This window comes from Pelophylax lessonae (assembly GCF_965119305.1).
Source record: "Pelophylax lessonae genome assembly, chromosome: 5".
Lineage (NCBI taxonomy): Eukaryota > Metazoa > Chordata > Amphibia > Anura > Ranidae > Pelophylax > Pelophylax lessonae.
In genome coordinates, this window is record NC_138772.1 from 4,951,750 (window position 1) to 4,979,041 (window position 27,292).

Sequence of the window (27,292 nt, forward strand, 5' to 3'; positions counted from 1 at the left end):
GCAAAAAAATAGGATGATTTGCGGACATACGGAGCGCCCGTGTGAAAGGGCCCTAACTAGCATTAAAATAAACCAGGCTCATCATAGGATGTGGCAAGGAATCCAGTGACAGGTGATCCAAGGGGAGGTCCAATGTGCAGCTTGATGGTAGAGATCCCAACCAACCAGCAGGGGGGGGCCACAGGAGAAAGAACCAGCGTGGAACACAAATGTCAGGAAGGGATGTCAAAAGGGCGGCACGCTTTTTGGAGCGTCTATTGGCCCCTTCTTCATGCTTCGATGCTGAGGAATTGTCGCAGAGACCTGTTAGCTGTGAGGAGCTCCCTTATGATGTTTGACAAAGACCAAGACAGTGGGTGACCCCATATTACATGAAGGGTGGATTTCATGCTGTCATAGCCAGCTTGCTTTATCCTGTGTTAGCTACCATCTTCGGGGACGGACCCCCATTACTCCAGCATCACCCCAAGACCAAGCCAGACCACATGTTCATTTAGAGATATTATCACTGGTTACCTTTGATTGTGACCGACATGTGGCAACCTCTATAGAACCCTTGTGGGGCCTCCTCTGCCTCTCTGGGGTCACGCATGTTTGGTAATGTTCTTGGGGGAGTTTCGGAACTTTCTTTGACGGTCCTGGACAGTTTTTAGACATGCGACTTTACACATGAACCTGACTATATCTGGATACCTTCTTTGGTTCCGTGCTTAACCTTCCTAGCGGTATTCCCGAGTGTGGCTCGGGGATAAATTTCAGTGCCAAAAGCGGTAATCTCAAGCCACACTCGGGGTACCGCTAGGAAGATCGCTGGATCCTGGTAGAGGGGTTACTTACCTTGTCACCAGGATCCAGCGATGTATCCCGGCGGTGTGTGGCGGCGGATCTTCCTCCCGATCCTCTGTGTGCCCCGGCTTCCGTCTCCTACGACGTGACGTTCGCAGGGGGGGTGGAGCCGGCGGCAAATTCAAATGTAAAACACACCAAACACACTGATACAATGCAAAATAAAATAAATTCACATTAGTTTGCCCCCCAGTGCCCTTTCCTGCAGTTTTACTGTACTTTATATATATATATATATATATATATATATATATATATACACACATACTATGTAGTAATAATAATACACATACATATACACACACACATATATATATATACTATGTATATGTGTATATATATACAGTGGGTACGGAAAGTATTCAGACCCCCTTAAATTTTTCACTCTGTTATATTGCAGCCATTTGCTAAAATCATTTAAGTTCATTCTTCTTCCTCATGAATGTACACATAGCACCCCATACTGACAGAAAAACACAGAATTGTTGACATTGTTGCAGATTTATTAAAAAAGAAAAACTGAAATATCACATGGTCCTAAGTATTCAGACCCTTTGCTGTGACACTCATATATTTAACTCAGGTGCTTTCCATTTCTTCTGATCATCCTTGACATGGTTCTACACCTTCATTTGAGTCCAGCTGTGTTTGATTATACTGATTGGACTTGATTAGGAAAGCCACACACCTGTCTATATAAGACCTTCCAGATCACAATGCATGTCAGAGCAAATGAGAATCATGAGGTCAAAGGAACTGCCTGAAGAGCTCAGAGGCAGAATTGTGGCAAGGCACAGATCTGGCCAAGGTTACAAAAAGATTTCTGCTGCACTTAAGGTTCCTAAGAGCACAGTGGCCTCCATAATCCTCAAATGGAAGACGTTTGGGACGACCAGAACCCTTCCTAGAGCTGGCCGTCCGGCCAAACTGAGCTATCGGGGGAGAAGAGCCTTGGTGAGAGAGGTAAAGAAGAACCCAAAGATCACTGTGGCTGAGCTCCAGAGATGCAGTCAGGAGATGGGAGAAAGTTGTAGAAAGTCAACCATCACTGCAGCCCTCCACCAGTCAGGGCTTTATGGCAGAGTGGCCCGACGGAAGCCTCTCCTCAGTGTAAGACACATGAAAGCCCGCATGGAGTTTGCTAAAAACACCTGAAGGACTCCAAGATGGTGAGAAATAAGATTCTCTGGTCTGATGAGACCAAAATAGAACTTTTTGGCCTTAATTCTAAGTGTGGAGAAAACCAGGCACTGCTCATCACCTGTCCAATACAGTCCCAACAGTGAAGCATGGTGGTGGCAGCATCATGCTGTGGGGGTGTTTTTCAGCTGCAGGGACAGGACGACTGGTTGCAATCGAGGGAAAGATGAATGTGGCCAAGTACAGGGATATCCTGGACAAAAACCTTCTCCAGAGTGCTCTGGACCTCAGACTGGGCCGAAGGTTTACCTTCCAACAAGACAATGACCCTAAGCACACAGCCAAAATAACGAAGGAGTGGCTTCACAACAACTCCGTGACTGTTCTTGAATGGCCCAACCAGAGCCCTGACTTAAACCCAATTGAGCATCTCTGGAGAGACCTAAAAATGGCTGTCCACCAACGTTTACCATCCAACCTGACAGAACTGGAGAGGATCTGCAAGGAGGAATGGCTGAGGATCCCCAAATCCAGGTGTGAAAGACTTGTTGCATCTTTCCCAAAAAGACTCCTGGCTGTATTAGATCAAAAGGGGGCTTCTACTAAATACTGAGCAAAGGGTCTGAATACTTAGGACCATGTGATATTTCAGTTTTTCTTTTTTAATAAATCTGCAACAATGTCAACAATTCTGTGTTTTTCTGTCAGTATGGGGTGCTATGTGTACATTCATGAGGAAGAAGAATGAACTTAAATGATTTTAGCAAATGGCTGCAATATAACAAAGAGTGAAAAATTTAAGGGGGTCTGAATACTTTCCGTACCCACTGTATATATATATATATACATACATACTTTAACTTATTTATAGTTATTTATTATATTATAATTTATGATTTTGTGTTTCAAATTTTATCATGCCCGAGATGTTATAAAGAAGAATGCACAGTAAAAAAAATCATATGTAAATAGTTGGTTTGGGCGGCTCGTCCTTAAGAATTAAATGCAAAATAATGGTACCGCTTTCAGCACCTAAAATCGGAAAGAATCGTACCGCCAGGGAGGTTAAAGACCCCTGAAGAAGATAATTTAACTGAAATACATAGAAACGCGTTGGGTCTCTGCAGTCCAGTAGGGACCTTTATGTCCCAACAGGGTCATGTTTTCATAGTCGCTATGTGATTGTTTTTTCTACTGTGTTTGTACAATAAAATTTGGGTTTTATACATTACATATCTCAGTGTTATACCCTTCAAAGTCCCACCAGAGGGTTTTCTTTGTTTGCTTTGTTGCAGTCACGTGGTTTGGAATGGTCCTTGTTGGTATGGTGTTTTGTAGGTGGTCCTTATCGCTGCCAAATTCATCAGATTAACTGTAAATACAGCTATAAAATCCGATCCTGACCTAACAAGTAACACAAAACTCACAGTTTGCATTTACAGAGTGACTTTTATTTTGCCAATATCATCAAATATTCATACAAGTGAAGCGCTTGTAAGCTGGCGATATTTCACCGCTACATGTGATTATACAACTTCCTGATTGTTTTCCTTGCCAGTTACTTTTTTCCTTTCATAATCACAGCTGTAATTAAATAAATATTTAATTGGAGAGCGCATGCATAAATAAACAGCCTATAGCGACGCGGAAAACTGCGTGCGCCTTCAAAGACGAAGGGGGGTGGGGGGGGGGGGGAGAGAAAACACCCAGAGGTGTAAATAAATAGAGTTTGGTTTTATTGTTCAGAAAGTGGCGGGCGATTAGGTGAACATAAAAAAAGACTCAGTGAACAATATTAACACTGTAATTATAAATCACTTCCTTGTAGCGTTCCCTACCGCAAGTTCCATCTGAAGTGGAGAATGTGAGAGCCGATTAATAAGAAAAGGGGTAAAAAATCAGTCAGAGGGTGACAATCCCATCAAGAAATAATTGCATATCCACTCTCTATGTAGGGTCTACAGCCCTGGCCAAACGTTTGGAGAATGACGCAAATAATAATTTTCACAAAGTCTGCTGCTTAGGTGTTTTTCGATCTTTGTGTCAGATGTTACTAAGTCCCCGTTCACACTAAGGCGACCTGTGAGGCGACCTGGTCACCTCACAGGTCGCCATAGGTCGCCCTCCATAGGGAAGCTGCGGACCCGTTCTAATAGGAGCGACACAAGTCGCTCCGACTTAGAAAAAGGGTCCGGAGCTTCTTTGGGGCGACCAGGAGGCGACCGCCATAGACTTCAATGTTATGAAGTCTGTGCGGCCGCTCCAAGGTCGCGGCGCGCTGCTCACACCGGAGGTCGCCCCTGGAAGTCGGATCGCCCCGATGTGAACGGGGCCTATGGGATGCTGAAGTATAATTACAAGCATTCCATAAGTGTCAAAGGCTTTTATGGACAATGACATGAAGTTTATGTAAAGAGACAATATTTGCAGTGTTGACCCTTCTTTTTCCTGACCTCCGGCATGCTGTCACTCAACTTCTGGGCCACATCCTGACCGATGGCCGCCCCCCATTCTTCCATAATCAATGGTTGAAGTTCGTCAGAATTTATGTTTTTTTTTGTTCATCTTGAGGATTGACCTTAAGTTCTTAACCACTTAAGCCCCGGAGGATTTGGCTGCTCAAAGACCAAGGCCTATTTTGCGATTCGGCACTGCGTGACTTTAACGGACAATTGCGTGGTCGTGCGACGCTGTACCCAAATGAAATTGACGTCTTTTTTTTTTCCCCACAAACAGAACTTTTTTTGGGGGGTATTTGATCACCTGTGCGATTTTTAATTTTTTTGCGCTATAAACAAAAAAGAGCGACAATTCTGTAAAAATAACAATATTTTTCAAATTTTTTTATATGAAATTCCCCCCAAAAAAATTAAAAAATCCAAATTTTTTAACATTTTAGGGCAATCTGTTTTCTGCTACATATTTTTGGTAAAAAAAAATCGCAATAAGCGTATTTTGATTGGTTTGCGCAAAAGTTATTGCGTTTACTAACTACGGGAAAGATTTATGTCATTTTTATTGTTTTCTTTTTTACTAGTAATGGCGGCGATCTGCGATTTGTTTTGCGGGACTGCGACATTGTGGCGGACAGATCTGACCCCTGACTGACATTTTTGACACTTTTGGGGGTACCAGTGACATTACTACAGTAATCAGGGCTATACATATGCACTGTTACTGTAAAATTACACTGGCAGGGAAGGGGTTAACTTTATTAGTGATCAAGGGGTTAAATGTGTCCCTAGGGGCGTGATTCTAACTGTCAAGGCGAGTGGCTTGTGATGTAACCACAGAGACATGCGATCCTACATAGCAGGATCGTATGATCTCTGCAGTTACATCAGGGAGAATGACAGACGACTTTATTTACATCAGCCGCCTGCCTTTCTCCCTCTCCAGCGGGAGATCGTGAGTGGCCGGCGGACATCGGAGCCGCCAGTCACACGCGCGGGGTTGGCCGTAAACAAACAAGTGCCCCCACAGCAAGCAGCTTGCTATGGGGGCACCTGAGCCGAGCTGCAGCTCCATGTAACCATTCAGACACGGAGCTGCTGTTCGCCCCCGCCCATCGCTCCTGATTTGCTAACCAACTTTGATTGACAGCCCTGGGAGCCAATGGTGCTGTGTCTCAGCCTATCAGGAGGTAGAGTCTTGGATGGGACTTGTGGACATCGCTGAAGAGAGATGGGACTCAGGTAAGTATTAGGGGGCGCTGGGGAGGCAATAACCAAATGACCAGGCGCTCCTGGGGTGCCTGTTGGGTAGGGGGTAAAAACGGCCTGTAAGCCTCCAGAGAGGTGGTTATGCCACCAGCCAATAAGCATAGGATAGATGCTAACACAGGAAAAAGTACATTTAATGGCAGCGCATAGAGACACCAGAATCCAAGGGAAAAAGCCAGGTAGACGTCCAATATAAAAGTGCAGTTTATTGGTAATAAAAAAACAAGAAAGGGAAGTCAATAAAATGCATACATCACCCTGGGTCGGGAGTCCGACAAGGGCACCGGCAGCGTGAAGGACAAGATGATCAAACGCCAAGTCTCGCTGTGTGCTGTGTGGCGGAGGCCGGAAACCAGCTGGCATGGGGATAGACTGTCTCCACTCTGCTCCAATGCGATGACGTGGAACCAGGAAGCAGGGTGGAACGCAATCAGTATCTGTTGCCGTGACTATGCATTTCGCGCACATGCGCTTTATCAAGTCACCTTGATAAACTTGCCACGGCAACAGAGACTGATTGCGTTCCACCCTGCTTCCTGGTTCCTTCTCAGCGAGTGTCGTCCTTCCGGTTTCACGTCATCGCATCGGAGCAGAGCAGAGACAGTCTATCCCCACGCCGGCCGGTTCTGCCCACCACCACACAGCGAGACTTGGAATTTGATCATCTTGTCCTTCATGCTGCCGGTGCCCTTGTCGGACTCCCGACCCAGGGTGATGTATGCATTTTATTGACTTCCCTTTCTTGGTTTTTTATTACCAATAAACTGCACTTTTATATTGGACGTCTACCTGGCTTTTTCCCTTGGATTCCGGTGTCTCTATGTGCTGCCATTAAATGTACTTTTTCCGGTGCTGGCAAGGCGGCTACAAACCAAAAGGTTTTTTATCTTAATGCATAGAATGAATTAAGATAAAAAACTTTCTGACTTTACGACTCCTTTAAGGAGATTAAGGTTTGGGGAGTTTCCTGGCCATGGTGGACCCAAAATTTTGATAATTAGTTTTTTCCGAATGGCAAGGAGCTCCATCATGCTAGAAAAGGCATTGTTCCTCACCAAACTCTTCTTGGATGATTGGGAGAAGTTGCTCTCGGAGAATGTTTTTGTACCATTCTTTATTGATGGCGGTGTTCTTAGGCAAAATTGTGAGTGAGTCCACTCCCTTGGCTGAGAAGCAACCCCACACATGAATGGTCTCTGGATGCATGACACAGGACTGATAGTAGCGGTCACCTTTTCTTCTCTGGATGTCCCAAACAATCAGGGGATTCATCAGAGAAAATGACTTTCCCCAAGTCCTCAGCAGTCCAATCCCTGTAACTTTTACAGAATATCAGTCTGTCCCGGATGTTTTTCCTGTAGAGAGATGGCTTCTTTGCTCCCCTTCTTGACACCAGGCCATCCTCCTAAAGTCTTCTCCTCACTGTGCATGCAGACGCACCCACATCTGCCTGCTGCCATTCCTGAGCAAGCTCTGCACTGGTGGTGCCCCGATTACACAGCTGAATCTTCTGTAGGCAGTTATGTATTTAAGTTTTGTGCTGCCCTAGGCAAGACCAAAGTTGGCCCCCCTCCCCCTCTTATGTAAATGTGCCCCAATCCTTCCTTTTTAATGGATGTGACTGACTCCAAAATTTAAGGACTACAAGTCCCAGCATGAACCCCTCAGATCTCATGAGGGGGGGGTGAGAGGGGGTGGTAGAGAGAGGGGGTGGGTGAGGGAGGGATAGAGAGAGGGGGGGGATGAGAGAGAGAGGGTGGGGGTGGGAGAGAGAGAGAGGGGGGGTGGTGAGGGAGGGAGAGAGGGGGTATGAGCGAGAGAGAGTGGGGGTGGGAGAGAGAGGGGGTGGGTGAGGAAAGGAGAGAGAGAGGGGGGATGAGCGAGAGAGAGGGGGGTGGGTGAAGGAGGAGGGATGAGAGAGAGGGGGGGTGAGAGAGAGGGGAGGAGAGAGAGAGCGGGGTGAGGAGGAGTGAGACAGAGGGGGCTCGGGGGGGTGAGAGAGAGGGGGCTAGGGGGGGGTGAGAGAGAGGGGGGTGAGGGGGGGGATTTAGAGGATGAGAGAGAGAAGAGGGGGGGTAAGAAAGAGAGGAGGGGGTGAGAGAGGCGGCTCTAGCAACCTGTGGCCAATAGAGTCTCAGGTGGAGGGGGGGCGGCTTTTTTGCTGCCCCCCTGCAAAGTGCGGCCGTAGGCCGCTCTGATTCCCTGCAAAAAGGCTGCACCGCTTCTACCACAGACATGCCTAAACTGTTTCTGGTGAAGAGAAGTAAAAAGTCCCCACCGGTCAGTGGGGTCACTTCTACTGAGTGCAGGATGAAGACAGAGGGCCCCGCCCCCCAGCATGGATGGTGTAAACTGTGTCTGAGCAGAGGCCGGCTCCATGCCCCATTGGAGACTTTCCTCCCCCAGGCAGCCCCGACCGAGCTATCCCAGCTCCCCCCAATTGCCCCCTGCTGGCCCGGTAGGGAACCCGGAATCGGCGGGTGAGTAGAAAGTACCTGGAGCGGAGCTTTAGCTTGGAATGGGAGTCAGGAGGAGGACGGGAATAGGGAGAGTGGAAGGGGGGCCGAGTTGCTGCACCATGGGCCCAGGGCCGGTGCTTCCACTAGGCAAACTAGGCAGCCGCCTAGGGCGCATTGCCACCTAGGGGCACAGCCAGGAGTCGACACTCTCTCTCCTTTATTAATGATCCTTGTGAGCTGAGGGGAGGGGCGGCAGTGGGGGAGGAAGAAGGAAAAGAGGAAGATGCCAGGTGTCTGGGGCAGTGGCAGAACTACCAAGCCTTGGCTTTGGGGGGGCCCCAGAAGACAGGAAGCGAGCACACCAGAGTGCTGCCTGCATGATGATCCTCTTCGGCTGGAGCTGAGCGGCCTAAACCCCAGGCAGGAAGTGATTCTCTGCACTGAGCTGGTGGGCAGCCGTCATTTGCCAGGGTCGGTATTAAGCAGGGAGTGGAGGAGAGCTGAACCTGAGCCGGAGCTCGGCACTGGAGGGCGACAGCTTTACTGGAGCAGAAGCGACGACGAACGAGGGACCGGAATGGTCTGAGGAGGTTGGTGATGAAGGACGTGCAGAGCTCTCTGACTGCTGCTTCTTCCTCCACCAGGAGCCGGTTGGAGCTGTGGTGAGCACTGTGGTCCAGAAGAGGAGTGTCCTGGGAAAAGGAATCACAGTGAAGAAGAGCAGAGTGCGGGCCACTCTCTTCATTCTGCCCAGTGAGTGTCCCCAGAAAAGGGAATCCGTGTCCCTGGGTGTGACATGGAGGATCCCTGATGTGAAAGGGAATTGGGGTCAACAGGTATGCCATGCAGAATCAGAGTCCCCAGGTGTGACATGGGGGATAGGGGTCACCGGGTGTAACAGGGGTTCGGGGTCACCAGGTGTGCCATGAGGAATTGGGGTCCCTGGGTGTGCCATGGGGGATTGAGGTCCCCAGGTGTGACATGGAGGAACATCAGGGTCCCCAGGCGTGACATGGAAAAACATCTTGGTCTCTCCGGGTATGACATGGAGGAACATCAGGGGCCCCTGGGGTGACATACAGGAACATTGGGGTCACTGGGTATGACAGCATGACATGGAGGAACACGGGGGTCCCTGGGCGCCACATGGAGGAACATCTGGGTCAGTGGGTATGACAGCAAGACATGGAGGAATATTGGGGTCCCATAATGTGACATGGAAAAACATCAGGGTCGCTGGGAGTGACATAGAGGGACATCAGGGTCCCCAGGTGTGACATGGAGGAATATGGGGGTCACTGGGTACGACAGCATAACATGGAGGAACCATCAGATCAGGGTCACTGGGTACGACATAGAGAAGTTTTTAACCCCTTCCCTTTGATTTTTTTTTTGGGGGGGCGCATGTAGCTGGTCTTGCCTAGGGCGTAAAATAGTCTAGCACCGGCCCTGCATGGGCCTATGGTTTGTACTTGCCCCCTGGGCCGAAATCTGCCAGTCAGCCCCTGCTTCTCACTGTCTTTCTGGGTAGCGCTTCTGCCTCTTGTTATAGAACTCCAATTTCTGAGCAATAAATAATAAACAAATCCGCTACAAGGCTCCCCTCACTGCGCACCCAACCAAAGGGTGCTGGCTCCATAACGGTCCGTGATCCACGAAGCAGAAAAACAAGAATGAAGCCACTCAGCATCAAAGAGTGCAAGGTAAATGCATTGGGGTCATCCGATAATAGAGAAAATCCACCTGCTCTAAGGTCCTGTTGGATTGAAACCAGTGATACCGATAAATGCATCTTGGACTGTTTGAAGCTGAGCGGCTCGATTCTTGTTTTTTCCAGTTTCTGAGGATTGGTGAAAGCGGTGCTTTAAACCAGGGAATGTTTATACCCCCCCCCCCCCCCCCCCGGGGTACTAAGAAAACTAAAGGCAAGCAGGGAATCTGCCTACAGAAATCATGCCTGTCGCAGGAATGCAACTTTACTCAGCAGAGGTATCTTTGTGGCAATCCCTGCTGTAGCCTTCCTGCTTTAACCACTTCTGGACCGGAGGGATTTACCCCCTTAATGACTAGATCAGAGGTCTTCGAAATATGGCCCTCCGGTTGTTCAGTAACTACAATTCCCATCATGCCTGGTCATGTCTGTGAATGTCAGAGTTATACAATGCCTCATGGGACGTGTAGTTCCACAACAGCTGCAGGGCCGTAGTTTGAGGATCCCTGGACTAGACCATTTTCCGATACGGCACTGGGTTAATTTAACTGCAAAGACAACTGCAGCGCTGTACCCTAATAAAATTGATGTCCTTTTTTTCCCACAAATAGAGCTTTCTTTTGGTGGTATTTGATTACCTGTGCGATTTTCGCACTATAAACAAAAAAACGCCAATTCTGAAAAAAAATATATATATTTTTTTTTACTTTCTGTTATATAACATTACCAATAAAATAAAAATTAAAAATCAAATGTTTTCATCATTTTAGGCCAATTTGTATTCTGCTACATATTTTCGGTAAAAAAAAATCCCAATAAACGTATATTGATTGGTTTGCGCAAAAGTTATCACATCTAAAAACTAGGGGAAAGATTTATTTTATTTTTTACTAGTAACGTCGTCGATCTGCGATTTTTAGCAGGACTGCAACATTGCAGATCAGACCCCCTAACTGACATTTTTTACACTTTTGGGGGTACCAGTGACATCACTACAGTAATCATTGCTAAAAATATTCACTGTCACTGTAATAATGACACTGGTAGGGAAGAGGTTAACCCAGGGGCGATCAAAGGGTAAAGTGTGAGCCTAGGTGGGTGCTTTCTAACTGTGGGGAGATGAGCTTGTAATATCAACACAGAGACCTGTGTTCTTAAATAGGAGGAACACAGGTGCTCTGTGTTGATAGCAGATAGAACAACGGTCTGCGGTGTTTAACCACTTTACCACCGGAGGATTTTGCTGTCTTACGTCCAGGCCACTTATTGCGATTCGGCACTGTGCGAATTTAACTGACAATTGCGCGGTCATGCAACGCTGTACCCAAACGAATTTCACGTCCTTTTTTTCCCACAAACAGAGCTTTCTTTTGGTGGTATTTGATCACCTGTGCGATTTTTCGATCATGCGCTATAAACAAAAAAAGAGCGTCAATTTTGCAAAAATAACAATATTTTTCAAATTTTTTTATATGAAATTCCCCCCCAAAAAAATGTAAAAATCTAATTTTTTTAACATTTTCGGCCAATTTGTTTTATCCTACCTATGTTTGGTAAAAAAAAATCGCAAAAAGCGTATTTTGATTGGTTTGCGCAAAAGTTATCGCGTTTACTAACAAAGGGAAAGATTTTTGTCATTTTTGTTGTTTTTTGTTTAACGGGTAATGGCGGCGATCTGCGTTTTTTTTTGCGGTACTGCGACATTGCGGCGGACAGATCGGACCCCTGACTGACATTTTTTACACTTTTGGGGTTACCAGTGACATTACTACAGTAATCAGTGCTATACATATGCACTGTTACTGTAAAATTACACTGGCAGTGAAGGGGTTAACTTTTTTTTGAGAGGGAGGGGTTATGTGTGTCCCTAGGGGCGTGTTTCTAACTGTGATTGGCTGTGGCTACTAGTGTAGGAACAGTGATTAACGGTCCTACATAGTAGAACCGTATGATCACTGTTTCTACACAGGGGAGAATGGCAGGCGGCTTGTTTACATCAGCCGCCTGCCTTTCTTCCTCTGCACCGACGATCGCCGTTCGGGTCCGCCGGTCACATGCGCGGGGGGGTTCGTGACCGCGCGGGAGCGCGCCTCCAGGGGCGCGCGCTTGCTCCCTAGACCCTTACAGGCTACCAACGTAGTACTACGTCGCTCTGCCTGTGAGGGGCTGACCGCCGCAGTAAATAGTCGTGCGGCGATCGGCAAGCAGGTAAACTGCCCTAAAGCCCCGTACACACGAGTAGAAATTCGGCCGGGAAATTTCGTCCGACGACCGATCTGCCTATTTTCGGCTTGTTAGTATGATGCTTCCAACAACCGACTCCGACTTTTCGGCCGAAAAAATCCTGGTGTGCAGGCTATATAATTTTTGTCGACCGTCAAAACATGTCCGATTTTCGTCTCATTATTACATATTTCGATGGGGAAAAATCTAATGAGCAAGACTGGGCATGCTCAGAGATGAAAGAACACAAAGAAAGCAATCCAACACATGACATCACTTCTGAAGTAGAATTCTGTCATGCGGGAAAATTCGTGTGAAGTCTAGGCACATTCTAACCAACAAAACACCACTCTGGACAAAAGACGGACGACCGGTCGGTGGAAATTTGTTGCGTGTGTACGAGGCTTAACTTACACACGGAAGTTCATCCCTTTGATCTAAAAGAACCAAATGATACAATGTTTCTCTTTATCTCTCAGCACTGAGCAATGTTGTGATAAACTTTGCCAAGTGTTTTTTTTTTTCTTTGACAGCTGTGAGTGTCAACAGCTCTGCACTGTTACATGAATTGTGGAAATGCCGGATTAAGATCGTGAGGGGAGTTGAAGCGATTTTTTAACGATTAATCGAACAGCTCTAGTACACGGGTGGTCAAGCACAGGATACACAAGAGACAAGCGAACGAGAGCTCAGTGAACTGTGAAGTTGCTCAGGCCAGGAGCGCTGCACTGAGCATGTGTATACAGTGCCTTGTTAAAGGAGGCTTCCAGATTCCCAAAAGGTCACCCCCAGGACCCCCACATCTACTGGGCCAGGGCTGTGGGGAAGAGGCCCTTGTCCCCATCAACATGGTTCAGGGGGGGCGCTTGTCCCCCTTTCCTGACCTGCCCGGCTGCATGCTCTGATAAGGGTCTGTTATGGATTTTGGGTGGGGGGGCGACCTATATATTGTATATAATTCTGTATTTTAGATTGCCGGCATTGTTTTGTTAACATTTCAGCTGTCAGTGGGGAATCCCGCTGACAGCTGATGACTCATTGGTTGTCAAGGATGTGGCGGTTTTTTTCTTTTTCTTCCTGTTAGGGAAATTTTCCTACACTTCCATACTTGCCAACTGTCCCATTTTTCCTGGGACAGTCCCTGGAAATAGAAGCCTGTCCCAGGTCATTTATATTGTCCCTGGAAGTGCTTGTTAATCAGGCTGCCCATAAATGTTACGCAGAAGTAGTGCAGCTGAATGGGAGACTTACTCCAACTCTGCTACTGTGGCCTTAAGTTTGAAATTCCCTTTTTAATTTCCTATAATTCTCTCTATATTGAGTAGACCCTATAATCTGATAAGTAGGCGAGATTAAATATGCAGAGTGGGCGGAGCTTCAGGGAAGTGGGTGTGGTAATTGATAGCTGTGCTGCAAAGTGTCCCTGGAAATTTTTTTTAAATGTTGGCAACTATGCACTTCCTTATAGCGGCACTTCACCCCTAAGGGTGATGTCATGTTGCCCTGCCTCCGCCCCCCCCCCTTCTTCAATTGGGCACATTTCTTGCCCCCCCTGGACATGCACAGATATGCCCCAGGGTCTTGGGCCCCAGCATCAGTACATCTGCCCGTGCCACCATAAGGAGGGGGCGACCCACCTGAGAGGCAGACTGATAGAGAAGGATGCTGGAAAATATCAACAGGAAGTGATAGAAAAAATAAAGGAAGAGGCATTTCCTCCTAGAGAGCTGCGTGAGACTTTCTCTTACAGATGACAACTGTAACGTTTTTATTTCCCCTAAATGGTCACCAGGACAAATAGAGCGAGCGAATCCACCCAGCGGGGGCACAGACAGCAATAAAAAAACTGGCAGGGGTCCAACCTTTCCACGCTATAACAGAAAAGAGCTTCTGGTCACCCCGGCCAGCACTGAAATGAGCCGCTAAGCCTGTCCTAGTCTTTCTTTAGCTGCAAAATCAAATCAGTAGCTAACTTGTAGCCGGTGTTCTGTCTTCTCCTCTGCCTCTGCCCATATACAGTATCTCACAAAAGTAAGTACACCCCTCACATTTCTGTAAATATTTTATTCTATCTTTTCATGTGACCACACTGAAGAAATGACACTTTGCTACAATGTAAAGTAGTGAGTGTACAGCTTGTATAAGACCCCGTTCACACTGGGGCGACTTGTCAGGCGACCTGGTCGCCTGACAAGTCGCCGTGGGTCGCCTGCCATAGAGTAGCACAGGACCCATTCTAATAGGAGCGACACAAGTCGCTCCAACTTAGAAAAAGGGTCCTGAGCTTCTTTGAGGCGACCTGGAGCGACCTGCATTGACTTCAATTATATGAAGTCGGTGCATGCCGCTCCGAGGTCGCAGTGCGAGCTGTGCACCGCGACTTCACAGGTCGCCCCCGCAAATCGGGTCGCGCCTATGTGAACCAGCTCTAACAGTGTAAATTTGCTGTCCCCTCAAAATAACTCAACACAAAGCCATTAATGTCTAAACCGCTGGCAACAAAAGTGAGTACACCCCTAAGTGACAATGTCCAAATTGGGCCCAATTAGCCATTTTCCCTCCCCGGTGTCATGTGACTCGTTAGTGTTACAAGGTCTCAGGTGTGGATGGGGAGCAGGTGTGTTAAATTTGGTGTTATCGCTCTCACTCTCTCATACTGGTCACTGGGGGTTCAATATGGCACCTCATGGCAAAGAACTCTCTGAGGATCTGAAAAAAAGAATTGTTGCTCTACATAAAGATGGCCTAGGCTATAAGAATATTGTGAAAGAAAATAGGTGCGCAGTCCTGAAGTGGTGAGAAGTGAAGTGAAAGCAGCACTGAAATTTGAATTAAACGTGAGAAGATGGCAATATGGAAAACATTACCAAAGTGCGCTAACAAATAATGAAACAAATGTTCAAAAAGTACATGGATGATGACCAGATTTAAAAAATCATATACATTCAGTCCAAAACAAAAGTGCAAAAACTGTGAAAGAGTCTTTCTTTTCAAATTGGAGTGAAGGTAAGGGAGTGTTGGGAGGTGGGTGGGGCCTCGTCCCAAAAAATGATCCAAAGTGATTCTCAGTGGCCTGATATACACATGTGGACACCCAGTGTTAGGAGTGGACTCTTACCACAATGTGGAGAGATGTGAGCATGTACTTGGTTGTATCTAGAAGTCCCCAACTGATCAAGCTGGCAGGGATGGCTCTCGGAATGGACCGGAACAATCAGCTGCTTCCGAAGTGGGGGGGGATCTGTAGGCTTCCAAGCAGGGGGAGATGCCAAGACAGAGCAACCCAGAGGAAAGAAGAGGACTATAGTGCATTACCTTCGACTTTAATAATAAAACGAATGAGGGTACACTTACACATTCTGGACGAACAAACAGCAAATACAGCAAATACAGGGCGGTCGCGGGTGTCTGCAGTACAAACCGGGACCTATGACAGCACGGCTGGCTCCCCCCGACGCGTTTCCACTAACAAGTCGGCTTCTGGGATTGGAGCTCCAATCCCAGAAGCCGACTTGTTAGTGGAAACGCGTCGGGGGGAGCCAGCCGTGCTGTCATAGGTCCCGGTTTGTACTGCAGACACCCGCGACCGCCCTGTATTTGCTGTATTTGCTGTTTGTTCGTCCAGAATGTGTAAGTGTACCCTCATTCGTTTTATTATTAAAGTCGAAGGTAATGCACTATAGTCCTCTTCTTTCCTCTGGGTTGCTCTGTCTTGGCATCTCCCCCTGCTTGGAAGCCTACAGATCCCCCCCACTTCGGAAGCAGCTGATTGTTCCGGTCCATTCCGAGAGCCATCCCTGCCAGCTTGATCAGTTGGGGACTTCTAGATACAACCAAGTACATGCTCACATCTCTCCACATTGTGGTAAGAGTCCACTCCTAACACTGGGTGTCCACATGTGTATATCAGGCCACTGAGAATCACTTTGGATCATTTTTTGGGACGAGGCCCCACCCACCTCCCAACACTCCCTTACCTTCACTCCAATTTGAAAAGAAAGACTCTTTCACAGTTTTTGCACTTTTGTTTTGGACTGAATGTATATGATTTTTTAAATCTGGTCATCATCCATGTACTTTTTGAACATTTGTTTCATTATTTGTTAGCGCACTTTGGTAATGTTTTCCATATTGCCATCTTCTCACGTATAAGAATATTGCCAAGACCCTGAAACTGAGCTGCAGCACGATGGCCAAGACCATACAGCGGTTTAACAGGACAGGTTCCACTCAGAACAGGCCTCACCATAGTCGACCAAAGAAGTTGAGTGCCGTGCTCAGCATCATATCCAGAGGTTGTCTTTGGGAAATAGACGTATGAGTGCTGCCAGCATTGCTGCAGAGGTTGAAGGGGTGGGGGGTCAGCCTGTCAGTGCTCAGACCATACGCTGCACACTGCATTAAATTGGTCTGCATGGCTGTCATCCCAGAAGGAAGCCTCTTCTAAAGATGATGCACAAGAAAGCCCACAAACAGTTTGCTGAAGACAAGCAGACTAAGGACATGGATTACTGGAACCATCTCCTGTGGTCTGATGAGACCAAGATAAACTTATTTGGTTCAGATGGTGTCAGGCGTGTGTGGCGGCAACCAGGTGAGGAGTACAAAGACAAGTGTGTCTTCCTACGGTCAAGCATGGTGGTGGGGGTGTCATGGTCTGGGGCTGCATGAGTGCTGCTGGCACTAGGGAGCTACAGTTCATTGAGGGAACCATGAATGCCAACATGTACTGTGACATACTGAAGCAGAGCATGATCCCCTCCCTTCAGGGACTGGGCCGCAGGGCAGTATTCCAACATAACGACCCCAAACACACCTCCAAGACTACCACTGCCTTGCTAAGGATGCTGAGGGTGAAGGTGATGGACTGGCCAAGCATGTCTCCAGACCTAGACCCCTTAGAACATCTGTGGGGCATCCTCAAACGGAAGGTGGAGGAGCGCAAAGTCTCTAACATCCACCAGCTCTGTGATGTTATCATGGAGGAGTGGAAGAGGACTCCAGTGGCAACCTGTGAAGCTCTGGTGAACTCCATGCCCAAGAGGGTTAAGGCAGTGCTGGAAAATAATGGTGGCCACACAAAATATTGACACTTTGGGCCAGGGCCGTCTTTAATATTGATTGGGCCCTGGGCAAAAATTTTCTTTGCCCCCCCCCCCCCCCACCTCCGTTCTTGGAACATACATAAAAATAGCAGGTAGACTCAAAATCAGTTTACTGCAGCAGATCATGCAGTGATTACAGTTGGTTGCCAGAGGTTACAGGAGGAGGGTCAGAGGCTGCAGACATGGTACAGGAGGGAGGTCAGAGGCTGCGGACATGGTACAGGAGGGGGGTCAGAGGCTGCGGACATGGTACAGGAGGGAGGTCAGAGGCTGCGGACATGGTACAGGAGGGAGGTCAGAGGCTGCGGACATGGTACAGGAGGGGGGTCAGAGGCTGCGGACATGGTACAGGAGGGGGGTCAGAGGCTGCGGACATGGTAAAGGAGGGGGGTCAAAGGCTGCGGACATGGTACAGGAGGGGGGTCAGAGGCTGCGGACATGGTACAGGAGGGGGGTCAGAGGCTGCGGACATGGTAAAGGAGGGGGGTCAAAGGCTGCGGACATGGTACAGGAGGGGGGTCAGAGGCTGCGGACATGGTACAGGAGGGGGGTCAGAGGCTGCGGACATGGTAAAGGAGGGGGGTCAAAGGCTGCGGACATGGTACAGGAGGGGGGTCAGAGGCTGCGGACATGGTAAAGGAGGGGGGTCAAAGGCTGCGGACATGGTACAGGAGGGAGGTCAGAGGCTGCGAACATGGCACAGGAGGGGGGTCAGAGGCTGCGGACATGGTACAGGAGGAGGGTCAGAGGCTGCGGACATGGTACAGGAGGGGGGTCAGAGGCTGCGGACATGGCACAGGAGGGGGGTCAGAGGCTGCGGACATGGTACAGGAGGGGGGTCAAAGGCTGCGGACATGGTAAAGGAGGGGGGTCAAAGGCTGCGGACATGGTACAGGAGGGGGGTCAGAGGCTGCGGACATGGTACAGGAGGGGGGTCAGAGGCTGCGGACATGGTACAGGAGGAGGATCAGAGGCTGCGGACATGGTACAGGAGGGGGGTCAGAGGCTGCGGACATGGTACAGGAGGGGGGTCAGAGGCTGCGGACATGGTACAGGAGAGGATCAGAAAACTTTAAACAATGCACACCTTTACAGTTGAATAACACAGCTCAGGGTTTTAGAAAAGCAAGCAGTCTATTAGTGTAAGGACATACCTGGCCAGCTGGGCTCATTATACACTTTCAGAGGTCACTGGATGGGACTCCCACTCTGATCTGCTAACTCCCAAGCATGTAGGCTGCAGGGGGCGGGGTCAGAGCATCAGTGGAGCTCCTGGTCCTGCCCCCTCTAAACTGGCTGGAGAATAGAGGTCTGGGGGCGGGGCTCTCACTCCGATCATTGCTCTCACTACAGGCAGGCAACCACTCTAATCCGAGCAGACAGGATGCAGCAAGGGAGCGGGACTGGGAGCTCCACTGATGCTCTGACCCCCGCCCCTCTAAACTGGCAGGGGAATACAGAGGTCTGGGGGCGGGGCTCCCACTCCGATCACTGCTCTCCTTACAGCTCTTATCCGAACATACATTATGCATGGGGCGGGGGTCAGAGCATCAGTGGAGCTCCCAGTCCCGCCCCCTCTCTGCTGGCTTGCTCGGGAATACAGCCTCCGTGCGCTCTGCATCATCGGGGGCCCCAATGTGTGGGTTCAAGCGGCAGCTGCTTTGGGCCCCTCAATAAAGATTGGGCCCTGGGCAGTTGCCCCGGTTTACCCTATGGTAAAGACGGCCCTGCTTTGGGCCCAATTTGGACATTTTTACTTAAGGGTGTACCCACTTTTGTTGACAGAGGTACCCCCCCCCCCTTCCTGCCCAGGCCAATTTTCATCTTTCAGCGCTGTCGCACTTTGAACGACAATTACGCGGTCATACAACACTGTATCCATATAAAATTTTTATCAATTTTCAAGATAGATAGACCTTTATTTCGGCGGTATTTAACCATCACTAGCGTTTTTACTTTTTGCTCAATAAAAGAAAAAAGACCGAACATTTTGAAAAAAAAGCGTTTTTCTTAGTTTCTGTTATAGAATTTTTGCAAATAAATATTCTTTCTTCATAAAATGAGGCCTAAATATATTCTGCTCCATTTCGTTAGTGAAAATTACCCAAATCAGTGTATATTATTTAGTCTGTAGGAAATTTATAGAGTCCACAAACTATGGGATATATATCTGAAAACTGATCAATCCCGATGTAATGACGGCTCATCTCATTTCTTGAGGCCCAAAAATGCCAGGACAGTACAAATACCCCCCAAATGACTACTTTTTGTAAAGTTGACAGTCCAAGGTATTTAGTAAGAGGCATTGTGGGTTTTTTGAAGTTGTAATTTTTTGTCACAATTCTTTTGAAATGTTTTTTTAATATACTTTTAATATACTTTAATAATTTAATATACTTTAATAATACTTTAATACTTAAATACTTATTTAATACTTATTAATATTTAATATTTAATATTATTAATATAATATTAATATAATATTAATATAATATAATATTAATATATAATAAATTAATATAAATTAATTAAATTAATATTAATATAATATTAATATAATATTAATATTTAATATTTAATACTTTAATACTTTTTAGTACTTTAATAGTACTTTTAATATACTGTCACCAGTGCAGTACAGCTTTATCATATAACAGGTGTGGGGGTGATCAGGGACACTGACTGGTGACAGTATGTAAAAAAATATAATACATTTTTAAAAAAATGTTTTTTACAATTTTTGAAGTGATCAGGATTTCTTTTTTTTACACATTATGATTGCTTATGCCAATGAATTGCATTGGTATGAGCAACCATTTGCCTTAAAAAAAATTGATTAATTCAGTGTGTATTGTTGTGATTAGCTGTGATTGGCCACAGCCAATTACATGGTACAGATACAGATGGGCTGTGATTGGCCCTGTCTGTACCATGTGATCACTGTGACCAATCCCAGCTAGCAACACAATCGTACACAATGAATGGCATGAAAGTAAGCCATTCATTGTTTATAATTGTCACGTGATCTACTGTGATTAGTCACAGCAATCACGTGGTACCGGCAGCAGCCTGGTACAGTGATCTGTCATCAGCTGTGTCCACCGCAGCGTGGCCCCAGGAGGACGTCATATGACGTCCACCAGGAACAGCGAAGGTCATGCTCGGCACGTCATTTGACTATAGGCTGGGTGGAAACTGGTTAAAAAGCCCTCTCCCCAAAATGGCCACTGAAGTCTCTTGAGAGTTCAGTGTCCAATCAGACCACTTCTCCTCTTGAGGCACTGTATGGAATCCCTGAGACTCCCCTTTACATGTAATAGTGGCACAGAACCACCTACAGATGAGAAAGCCAACTACACCTGCCTACAACACACCTCCCTAGGTAATGCTCACATGCCCAATACAGACATGCTTTCTGCTAAAATCCATGACAGGGGGCGGTAGGGGTGGGGGTCGCCATTTTCAGGAACCTTTCCTACGCTTTACACTCCCCCTCACAAGCAGATTCCTGCCCCTGGCCACTGACTCGCCAAAAATGCACTAATGCAACGTGGGTTCCCGTATTTTAAAGGTTCCCTACCCAAAATGGCCAGCAAAGTCTCTTGAGAGTTCAGTGTCCAATTAGACCACCTCTACTCTGTATGGAGTCCCTAAAGGTTAAATTTCTTAATGAGACTCCCCTTTCCATGTAATCATGGCACAGAGCTACCTACAGGTGGGAAGGATAACTACACCTGCCTACAACAGACTACCCTAGGTAATGCCCACATGCCCAATATAGACATACTTTATGGTAAAATCCATGACATTGGGGGGACGAGGGGGGAGTTGCCATTTTCAGGAAACTTTCCTACGCTTTACACTCCCCCGCCCTCACAAGCAGAATGCTGCCCCTGGCCACTGACTCGCCAGAAACGTACCAAAACAATGTGGGTTCCTTAATTTAAAAGGTTTCCTACCCAAAATAGCCACCAAAGTCTCTTGAGAGTTCAGTGTCCAATCAGATGACCTTCACTCTTTATGGATTCCCTGAGGGTTCAATTACTTTATGAGACTTCCCTTTCCATGTAATCATGGCACAGCGCCACCTACAGGTGGGGAGGCTAACTACACCTGCCTACAACATACTACCCTAGGTAATCCCCACATGCCCAATATAGACATACTCTATGGTAAAATCCATGACATTGGGGGGGACAAGGGGGGGGGGGTTGCCATTTTCAGGAAAAAATGGCACAGAACCACCTACAGGTGGGAAGGCTAACTACACCTGCCTACAACCGACCACCTTAGGTAATGCCCACATGCCCAATATAGACATACTTTATGGTAAAATCCATGACATTGAGGGGACAAGGAGGGGGGGTTGCCATTGTCAGGAAAAAATGGCACAGAACCACCTACAGGTGGGAAAGGTAACTACACCTGGCAACAAAAAGGCCACTGAAGGTAATGCCCACATGCCCAATATAGACATACTTTATGGTAAAATCCATGATGTTGGGGGGACAAGGGGGGGTTGCCATTTTCAGGACAAAATGTCACAGAACCAAATACAGGTGGGAAGGGTAACTACACCTGCCTACAAGAAGCCCACCCAAGGTAACGCCCACATGCCCCCAATATAGACCTACTTATGGTAAAATCCATGACGTTGGGGGGACAAGGGTGGGGGGTTGCCATTTTCAGGAAAAAATGGCACAGAACCACCTACAGGTGTTAAAGGTAACTACACCTGCCTACAAGAAGACCACCCAAGGTAACGTCCACATGCCCAATATAGACATAATTTATGGTAAAATCCACGACGTTGGGGGGACAAGGGGGGGTTGCCATTTTCAGGAAAAAATGGCACAGAACCACCTACAGGTGGGAAAGGTAACTACACCTGGCTACAAAAAGGCCACTGAAGGTAATGCCCACATGCCCAATATAGACATACTTTATGGTAAAATCCATGATGTTGGGGGGGCAGGGGGGGGGTTGCCATTTTCAGAAAAAAATGGCACAGAACCCCCTACAGGTGGGAAAGGTAACTACACCTGCCTACAAGAAGACCACCCAAGGTAACGCCCACGTGTGATGCTGAACCTCTGAAAGAAGTGAAATCCAATGAATGGGACGGTCAGGCTGGAGAGCAATGATAATTCTGGACGTCCTCCAGCCAGGAAATGAGGCGGGGCTCTATCTGACCTGCTGCAACTTCTGATGCACAATGTGAGAAGCTCACAGCGTGCAGTAAAATAGTAAATGATTTCAGTCCAGTAGAGGAGCTGGTAAAACTTTGCAAGACTGAATGGAAGGATGGAGTTCTGTTTTAAGTCCTCCTCTGTGGTCTGATTTCACAGTGTTTACCCCGACAATCTGTTGTAAGCGAAAGATTATTTCTGTATTAGACTCTCTGTGCGCATAATTTTCATGTTTAGTTAGCTAAGGGGGATATTGTTCGCTTGCTTTAGTTAATCTTATAATTTATTTTCTCAGTGTGTTTTCATGCAGCTTATTTGTCTGTTGTCTCCGTGTAATAAGCTCACTCTTCTCTCCTCTCTGTACGCTTTGCTGATAAGCGTTAAACCATCCTTCACTTTATTTTTATTTTTTTTCGGTTCTTACATCCCTCATTTTTAAAAGGATTTAAAGCAAAACTCTTTCCTTCCCTTCAGATGAAGAAAGTCGTTCATGTTGTGAATTCATATCATCTCTTGCTGTTAGTTTGTAGCAACCTTGGAACGCGGGAAATATCAGAAAAGAGAGCCGTGCCATAAAAGATTTCGCTCTCTGATACCATCTGGGGAAAAAAAATAAAAAAGGTTAACCCACTTAATTGTAAAATGGCACTCAGGAAAAAGAAAAAAATGTAGGTGTCATTTTAATTAGAACCTGCAGGGGGCACCAGATGGAATCAAGATTTTCCATGAGATTAGAGGCGGGGAGCTTAATGTAAACTTGGGTTGTTTGGATTATTTTTCCTTTGAACTGACGACTTGTCCTTGGCTGTCTTTAAACGCTTTCCATGAATTTGATTCACATGCTGGTATACTGGACAGCATTAACCACTTTACCACCGGAGGATTTTCCTGCTTTACTTCCAGGCCACTTTTTGCAACTTGGCACTGCACAAATTTAACTGACAATTGCGCTGTCATGCAACGCCGTACCCAAACGAAATTTACGTCCTTTTTTTACCACAAACAGAGCTTCCTTTTGGTGGTATTTGATCACCTCTGCACATTTCATTTTTTGCGAAATAATAAAAAAATAGCGAAAATTTTGCAAAAAAATTGACATTTTCTACTTTGACGGTTAAAAAATATCCAATATATTCAATTTTTGTCATATATTTAGGCCAAAATGTATTTAGTTACATGTCTTTGACAAAAAAAATCCTCAATGAGCGTATTTTTAAGCGCTTTAAAACCGGAAGATTTTACCCCATTCCTGAACTGGCTATATTTTGCGATTCGGCACTGCGTTACTTTAACGTCGTGCGACGCTGTACCCAAATTAAATTAATGTCCTTTTTTTCCCCCCACAAATAGAGCTTTCTTTTGGTGGTATTTGATCACCTGTGCGATTTTTAATTTTTGAAAAAAAAGTGACGATTTTGAAAAAAAAAACAATATTTTTTTTCATTCTGATATATAACATTCCCAAAAAAAATTTAAAAATCAAAATTTTTTAACATTTTAGGGCAATTTGTTTTCTGCTACATATTTTTGGTAAAAAAAAATCATAATAAGCGTATTTTGATTGTTTTGCGCAAAAGTTATCACATTTACTAACTACGGGAAAGATCTGTCATTTTTATTGTTTATTTTTTTTTACTAGTAATGGCGGCGATCTGCGATTTTTTTTTTAGCGGGACTGCGACATTGCGGCGGACAGATCGGACCCCTAACTGACATTTTTGACACTTTTGGGGGGACCAGTGACATTACTACAGTAATCAGTGCTATAAATATGCACTGTCACTGTACTAATGACACTGGCAGGGAAGGGGTTAACTTTATTGGTGATCAAGGGGTTAAATGTATGATTCATGCTTACTGACGTGTGTGGGGGGAGGGGATTGTGTGACACAGACACAGATCGCAAGTTCAGCTATGCTTAATCCTGTGACTGTCTGTCACAGAGGAGATTCGCCCGCTTTGTTTACACAAGTGGGCGGATTTCCTCACTCGATCCCAGACGATCGGGGAAGAGCGGCGGTAATCATCGCTTCTCCTCCCCTGGCTCGACTCCCGCTGTGTCTGAATACTGGACGCTGGACGATAACGAGCCACTTTGCCGCAGTACCAGCTCAGTGAGCGGTCGGCAAGTGGTTAAAGTGTGACTAAAGCCAAAACCTTTTTTTCCAGTTTTGGATGGAGTGGGGATGGACTAGAACCCCGGTAGGGTTTTAATTTGCCCCTGTGCCCCCACTGGGGACAACCACCATTTCATTGGTTTTTGGGGACTGTTGGGAAAGAGACACATCGTGAAGGGGATTTCAAAATGGTACCAAAATAGGAGGTGAGGTGAAACTTTCCGATGGGAACACCTGCTATGGTGACAACTGTCTAATAGAAGATTTCCCCCCATATAGAAAAGGTCTCCAGGACAGGATGTCAAGGGAAAATCAACCAGATGGCAAGAAAAAGAAACCAGACAGGGGTTTCAATCATTCACTACTCTATCCAAAATTATCCAATATTTATTAAAATAAAAAAGATTTGGCTTAAGATTTACTGTACTAAAACAGTGGTGTTCAGAAGTGTGTGCTACCTTAAATGGTGTTGGGTAACTGTGAGCACCCCCCTTAAATGTTGGAGGTAGTCAGTGGTAAGGGCCCCCACTGGTGGTCAATGATTTGTGACTCCCATTAGTGGTCAATGGTCTGTGACCCATTGGGGGTCAGTGGTCTGTGCTCCCATTGGTGATTATTGATCAGTGCCCCCGTTGGTGTTCTATGTCCCCTTTGATGGTCGGTGATCCATGTTTCCATTGGTGTTTAGTTGTCTCTATTGGTGAACAATGATCCAAGCTTTCAATGGTGTTCATCGGCCTGTACCTTCTTTGGTGGTCAGTGGTCCGTGACCCCATTGTTGGACAGTTATCTGTTTCCACATTAATGGTCAGTTGTCTGTTCACCCTTTGACTGTCAGTGGTCTGTGATCCTATTGATAGTCAATTGTGGTCTGTGGTCTGTGTCACCATTGATGATCCATGTTCCCATTGGTGTTCAATAGCCTATGCCGCTATTGGTGAACAATAATCGATGCTTTCAATAGTGTTCATTGGCCTGTGCCTTCTTTGGTGGTCTGTATTCTGTCTCCTCATTGATGGTTCAGAGGTATGTGCCCTTATTGGTGATCAGCGGCCTATGACCCTATTGGTAATCAGTGGTCTATGACCCTATTGGTGGTCAGTGGTCTATGGCCCTAACCCTATTGAAGGTCAGTGCCTCCATTGGTGGTAAGTGGTTCGTGCTTCCATTGGTAATCTGTGCTCTCATGGTGTTCAGTGGCCTGTGACCCCATAATTGGACAGTATTCTGTTTCCACATTGATGGTCAGTGGTCTGTTTACCCTTTGGTTGTTAGTAATCTGTGACCCCATTGGTGATTGTTGATTAGTGCTCCCATTGGTGTTCAGTGGTCTGTATCCCCATTGGTGATCCATATTCACCCTTTGGTTGTCAGTGGTCTGTGGCCCTATTAATAGTCAGTGGACTGTGCCCTCATTGGTGGTCAGAGAACTCTGTCCCCATTGGTGATCATTGCTCCCATTGGTGTTCAATAGTCTGTGCCCCTTCTGTTGAACAATGACCAACGTTTTCAACGGTGTTCGTTGGCCTTTGCTTTCTTTGGTGGTCAGTATTGTTTCTCCTCACTGATGGTCAGAGGTATGTTCCCTTATAGGTGAGCAATGATCTATGACCCTATTGGTAATCACTGGTCTATGGCCCTATTGGTGTTCAGTGGTCTATGACCCTATTATTGGTCAGTGTTCTATGACCCTATTGGTGGTCAGTGCCCCCATGGTTGGTAATTGGTTTGTGCTCCCATTGGTGATCTCTGCTCTCATGGTGTTCAGTGGTCTGTGACCCCAGTGTTGGATAGTATTTTGTTTCCAAATTGAAGGTCAGTGGTCTGTTCACCCTTTGGTTGTCAGTGATCTGTGACCCCATTGGTGATTGTTGATCAGTACTCCCATTGGTGTTCAGTGGTCTGTGTCCCCATTGATGAATTAATGGTCAGTGGTCTGTTCACCCTTTGCTTGTCAGTGATCTGTGACCCCATTGGTGATCGTTGATCAGTACTCCCATTGGTGTTCAGTGGTCTATGACCCTACTGGTGGTCAGTGCCCCCATGGTTGGTAAGTGGTTTGTGCTCCCATTGGTGATCTGTGCTCTCATGGTGTTCAGTGGTCTGTGACCCCATTGTTGGACAGTATTTTGTTTCCAAATTGATGGTCAGGGGGGTCTGTTCACCTTTTGGTTGTCAGTGATCTGTCACCCCATTGGTGATTGTTGATCAGTACTCCCATTGGTGTTCAGTGGTCTGTGTCCCCATTGATGATCCATGTTCCCATTGGTGTTTAATAGTCTGTGCCCCTATTGGTGAACAATGATCAACACTTTCAATGGTGTTGGTTGGCCTGTGCCTTCTTTGGTGATCAATATTTTTTTCCTCATTGATGGTCAGAGGTCTGTGCCCTGATTGGCAATTACTGGTCTATGACCCTATTGGTGGTTAGTGGTCTGTGCCCTTATTGGTGATCAATGGTCTATGACCCTATTGGTTGTTAGTGCCCCAATTGGTGGTCAGTGCTCCCATTGGTGATCTGTGCTCCCATGGTGTTAGTTGGCCTGTGCCTTCTTTGGTGGTCAGTATTCTTTCTCCTCACTGATGGTCAGAGGAATGTGCTCTTATAGGGGATCAATGGTCTATGACCCTATTGGTAATCAGTGGTCTATGGCCCTATTGGTGTTCAGTGGTCTATGACCCTATTATTGGTCAGTGGGCTATGACCCTATTGGTGGTCAGTGCCCCCATGGTTGGTAAGTGGTTTGTGCTCCCATTGGTGATCTGTGCTCTCATGTTGT